At 39.0% G+C, this 6,000-nt stretch overlaps 1 protein-coding gene across 3 annotated transcripts in view; it reads right to left on the reverse strand.

Annotated features, from left to right (window-relative positions):
* The window catches only part of LOC105230981 (neuroligin 4-like), a 188,059-nt gene extending 183,394 nt beyond the window's left edge, over window positions 1-4,665 (reverse strand). For 2 of the 3 annotated variants that reach the window (XM_049449718.1, XM_029552312.2), the window contains exon 1: window positions 4,481-4,665. The gene's annotated coding sequence lies outside the window, so the exon portion shown is untranslated. The remainder of the gene's footprint in view (window positions 1-4,480) is intronic. The other variant, XM_029552311.2, reaches the window with a different exon arrangement.
* Window positions 4,666-6,000: the final 1,335 nt, after the last annotated feature.

A 6,000-nucleotide genomic window follows, 5' to 3' on the forward strand; every position in this document is an offset into this window, starting at 1 on the left:
GTTGCAAGACCGTTTCAAAACTATTTGGAAAAAAATTGTATACCAAAGAGCAGCTGTTGGGAAATTAACCCTTACACACCTGAAAGCCCACACCGTGGCCCTCCGGCTGCCGGCTATGTAGAACGCTTTCACTGAATTATGACTGGCTTAAGAACAGCATTCCAAGTATTGGCTTGTTTAATGTTTGGCCGCCAAGCCAGCGCAAATCGTTTGACATGGAATCCACATATTGCCGAGAGAATTCGATAATGTTATAGTTTCAGATGAGCAAAGCAGAACGAATTGCTTTAAAGCCAATTTCATAAAACGTTAAGTTTTTTTTTTTAATAATTTAGCTGTGAACTTGCATATTTCGAAGCTTGTTTCTTGTAGTTAAGCGCCAACATAGCTCTCTATGCACTCACGACTCTTTGGCTTTAAAAGTAAGTGTTGTGCATATGTGTGTGTAAAGCATTTGAATTCTGCGCTTTTTACAAGCAATTACATACGCCTTTTATATTATATACTATTATACTATACTATATATATAACAAACATATATACGTATATATCAGTATAAGTTAACATATATATTTATACGAGTATATATAGTCTATATGCAGAAAGTCAGTTGACTTACAAAAGTTAACTTCTGGTTGCTGAGAGTAAATATCTTGAGGCGAATTTGGGTCAGCAGCGTTGGAACACGCTGGCAACGTTGCACACAAAGAGTATGTATGTACTCTGCACTTATAAATATGTATGTATGTATATATATGTATATTTATATAAATAACTTTGTTTGGCCAACTATGCTGTCAGAGTTGATGCGCTTAAATATCTTTTCGGAAAATAAATGGATGCTATCATGAAGCGTAAAATTATGCAACTGATATTTTATATTTTCACCGCTTTCAGCTCGCATATCTCCTATCTTCTACACACACACACACACTGAGAGTTGCTTACATGAGTGCGCGTAGCTTGCTTTCTTTATTCTGAGCTTATGCAAATTGCTATCCCAAGCGTACATTTTATATTATCTAGTACACATATATATTATTTTTTGTGTTTTGCCAAGATCACGCGCCTGCAGATATGCAAAGTTAATGTTCTTTATGCAAATTTCTTATATTATTTGCGACTATTAACATAATTCAGCAAATTATACACGACTTTATTGCGCTGTATACACATTTGGTGGACGTTCGTTAGGCCAACCTTTTAAACGCCTCTAAGTATGCTGTAATTACCGCGAACTATGTTGTCGCATGTTTGGGAGTTTGGAAATTTTGTTTCACATTTTCGAAATTTCAAACGGCAATTTCCATTTGATGCACGCGATCGCGTCACATTTTCGAACTGACGTTCTTGCGCGGCACATACATAACGGTTGAGTAAGTTGGCGGTGTGCTTAGTTGCATGCCACAAACGGGCTTTTGCATGGTGGAGGTGTGTTTTTCACACGCCCTTACTTGGTGTGCGCTGAAGGCGAAGGCAAAATGGAAAGCAATGGCAATGCACTCTAAATGGAGTACGCCGCGCCACGCTTTGCGGCAGCTCTGTGTGTGGGTGCGTGTGTGCCGGCAAGTAATGTAGGCTGCCAGGCTAAGTGCGTGGCTGAAGTGCTTTGTGTTCTTGCGTGCGGCTGTATTGTGTGTGTGTGTTTGCTGATGCGAACGCGCTTTTAATTTATGCATGACCACAGGCAATGCTCGTTTGCTTTCATGTTGCTGGCTTTTGCTTTAAAAGCTACTCTGCTTTCCAGTTCTGGGCTGCCACGAGAGTGGGGCGTAGAAAGCGGGCTAAGGAACAGAATGCTGCTGGTGTCTAAATTCTAATGGAGTATGTGTTTCTCGCTTGCTTTCCGCAGCACAATGAAAACTTTCAAAATGCGGCGATAAGTTCATAACGTCAGCAAATAGAGTTTAAGGAATGCGATTTGAATTTCTGTTTAAAATCCGTTCATAGAGAAAATTTTGCTACTTGTTTAAAACGCAATTGACTATTTCTACCACGAAAAGCAACTAACCCAACGAATTTGCTTGAAATTTTGAGTTTCCAATAGCATCATGGCTACGAATATGTTGCAGAAGTGCTTAGCATAAACTAATCAGTGAAGGTCATGAAGTCATCACAGATTTAGCCAACCTTGCAAAGGGGAGTTTGGAAAATCGTATAAAGATTGTAATTTTCGCGTTAATAAAGATTTGTCTTAAGATCTGTAAAAATTTTAATATTTTTGTTTGTTAGTTCGGATCTGATTTGTGCAGATATTATAAGCCACCTCTTAATATTCAAGTGCTGAAAAGTCTGATCAAATGAATAGATTACTTAATGTACTTTTTTATGCCCTGAATAAGGTATATCAAGTTTGTTGTGGTGTTTTTGACAAATACAAGGAATCGTAGTGGAGCCTATAAAGTATACATCGTCACCTAAAAAGCAAAACAACATGCCATAAAAAAAATCGAAATTAAGTTTTTTGTTGCTAACGATTCACCACATCATATTGTGTATACAAGTATGTTACTTAAAATTTTCAGTTTCAGCTGTCAGATATAACCAATATATAACCATTTTATAACCTGTATATAACCAATATATAACCATTTTATAACCAATATATAACCACTTTATAACCATTATATAACCATTTTATAACCAAAACAAAAATTTTGTTTCCATATGAGTTGTTTTTATTCTACAGATTTTCCTTCGCCTCAAAACTTATGAAAAGTGATGTTGCAATATTTTGCATTTCAGGTGACGATATGTAATTGACAGATGTGACGAGTTAGGTCGATTTAGCGATGTCTGTTTCTACGTACGTCTGCATATGCGAACTAGTCCCTCAATTTTTGAGATAACGTTCTGAAATTTTGCACATATGCTTTTTTTCTCTAAAAGCTGCTCACTTGTCGGAAATGCCGCTATCGAACTACTGTAACATGTCTATGGGAAAGTTTTGCATTTATCGAGATATCTGCACGAATTTTGGCATGGCTTATTATTCAAAGCATTTATGCAATCTGTGAAGAAATTGTTCAGATCGTATCACTATAGCGTATAGCTGCCATACAAACTGTATGAAAGGAATGAAGCGCTTGTGTGGAGAACTTTTTCGTTTGGTGAGGTATCTACAAGAAATTCTGTAGTGTTTATTATGCAAGACAACGCTACCAACTGCTAAGAAATTGTGCAGATCGGATCATAATAGCATATAGCTGTCATACAAACTGAACAAAAGTATGCAGTAATGAAATCTTAACGTTTTTGTTTTCAATTATGACCGTATTACTAACACTAGACTAAAATACTCAAAAGTTTAAGCAGATTTTTCGGCCAATGCGGCCACAGGTATACACTTATAATATAAACTCAATACAATCCAATCGTTACACTCTCTAGGTGTTTGATGTTATTCAACAATTTATCTGCTTTTATTATTTCGCAAGCATATAAGATCATGAATTGCTATTGCACAAGTCTTAGAGGAGTAAATTATAATTTTGCACACTTCGTAACTGCCAGCAGGCATTCAACCAACAGCAAAGTATAAACAATTATTTATTTTTTATCATAATTTTCTTTAGACTTTAACTAATACATGAACAACTAAACAAAAAAAAAACAAATATGAACAGCTAAAATGGCTAAAGTCAAACAATTTCGTTCTCAATTCGCCAACGCTTGCGGCATGCAGGGCATCCCCCTGAGCACGCAGGCATGTCAAGTGCTGATTGCCTACTTTAAGACGCCAGCGGCACACATTGCCACCATGAACACATATATACAACACATATTACGCGCATATGTGTGCGTGCGCTAAGCCTGTCAGGCTGTCAGTCTGTCACTCAGTCGCGCCATCACTTTGCCGCGCCGACACAAGCGCCCACATTGCGTCCTCTCCTCACTTCCTCACTTTTGTGGGTGCGTATGTGTGTGGCTACCCAGTTGGCACCCAGTGGCGCACTCGCTTGTCCTAATCCTTTGAAACTTTGCGTCAATCAGCAAAACACAAAAAAAGAGGAAACAAAAACGCGACGTAAGCAGCTTGAGCTGCGCGGCTGACATTTGCCTGCCAACAGGATTTATTCCAATTTCACTTGGCCGCTGCCGCAGCGGCACTTATACCGTTCAAGTTGCCACTTGCTTGCTCGCAATCTACTTTATTTAATTCTGCGCTGCCTTTTATTTGGCAAATTCTTTTATGCGCTCCTTTTTGTGCTACGTGTGCACATTTTTTGATCTTAAAGCATTTCCTTATTATGCCACATTAATCCCGTTGTGTCGTGATATGCCATAATACACGCACATTTCACACATACACATACACACAAAAGCGCCTTAGCGACTCAAATTTATTTATGTGGTGGTAGCGATAATCTTGCAACAGCGCTGCTTGAAGCTTGTTCACACATACACGCACACATTTCTGCTTATTTACACGGCATTCACAGTAATTACTTATTATGCGAAACTTTACTTTAAAAATTACCCGAAAAAATTTCAGAAACTCGCTTATTTACATTTTTCGGATTTCTCGGTTTGTACGACAGCTGTTCGTTTTCAAAGAACCGCTATTAATATATTCAATGGTCGCACCGTTACGGCAGGTAATCACCGTTGGACGCGTTGAACTTCACACGCGCACTCGTTTTGCGGACGCGCAGACACACGAAAAGATTCCAAACGACTGAGGCTGCGAAGCGACAGCTGCTGTGGCATGGTCTATGCACATGTCGTACTGGAACACCGGTCGTACAACGGTATTGGCGGGGGGAGGAAATCGTTATTGCCGACATTGAACGAGCGCTGTTTGCGAAGTTTTGCGCGTTTGTGTGGGTGTGTGTGTGTGTGGAACGTCCACTGAAAGAGAGAGTGTAGCCTGCGGTCTGGTGGGTAGCGTTTGAGCTGACGGCGTTTGCGAATGTGTATGGGTGTGGATGCTGGAAGGCTAATTTCCAGTTGTATTTGGCCAGGCTTGTAACGCCTCTAAACGAGCGACGCGTACAATATTTGCTGTTGAGAACAAAAGTTGAGTTGTGGATGACGAATTTGAACGCTGTTTTGCGTTGGATTATATGTAGAATGTGGAACGTATTTTCCTTTTTATTGGAACACGGGAATTTATTGTGTATAAAAATATATTTTATAACAAAAAAGTCATAATAAAAGGCACGAATCAACTGGCTGCAGTCTTATACTAGAGCAGAAATTATAAAAAATTATTTATGATTTGTAACATTCCGCTGCATGTCGCGCCTATTCAGACACATTTCGCGCGTATTCAGTCGCTAACTGTGAAAAATGCTTATATTTGACTCTCATCCGCGCACAGTAGCTTATATATTATGGTTAGCGCTCGCTTTTTGAATACCGTCCACAAAAACTCACACATTGAACAAATGTCATCCACTAGGCGCGACAGCTGTTCGTGTGAGCAAGGCTGAGCGCCTCTCTTCCACACTTTCACAGCTCTCATACCTAATGGTTTCTACTGACTGTGAGTATTTTTTCTCACGCTTCTTTGGTATGTTTAAGTGTGTTTTATGCTCTTCGTGTTTTGTCGCTGAAATCGAAACCAAGTGTTTTTTTCAACTTTGTTTTCGCATTCAGCTTGGTTTGATTCAACTGAACTCATCACTGTTGTGCAAAGTCACATGTTGTTCCGGAACACATATTGTGGAAGGTAATGGTCGCTAACTTGCAACGACACAGTTTTCCCACACACATTATATGTTCGGTTTTATTTCTTTGTGTCTTTTGTGTGTTATTGTGTTTGTTGTGTTGCCAAAACGCCTGTTTTTGTTTAACATGTTTTCAGGCGTTTCTGCCTACTCGCTTAGGTCATTGACGATTGCAAGTTTGGTGTCGTGTTATTTTTTTTGCGTTTGCTTAAATATGAGCTTACGTTATATGTGAATGTCGGTTTGGTTGAAATGTAACTCGAGTCATCCAGTATATTAATTTGTAGACTACATAGAATCGTGATTTCGGTATATTCTTAGATTTTGG

The sequence above is a fragment of the Bactrocera dorsalis genome, chromosome 2, assembly GCF_023373825.1.
Source record: "Bactrocera dorsalis isolate Fly_Bdor chromosome 2, ASM2337382v1, whole genome shotgun sequence".
Lineage (NCBI taxonomy): Eukaryota > Metazoa > Arthropoda > Insecta > Diptera > Tephritidae > Bactrocera > Bactrocera dorsalis.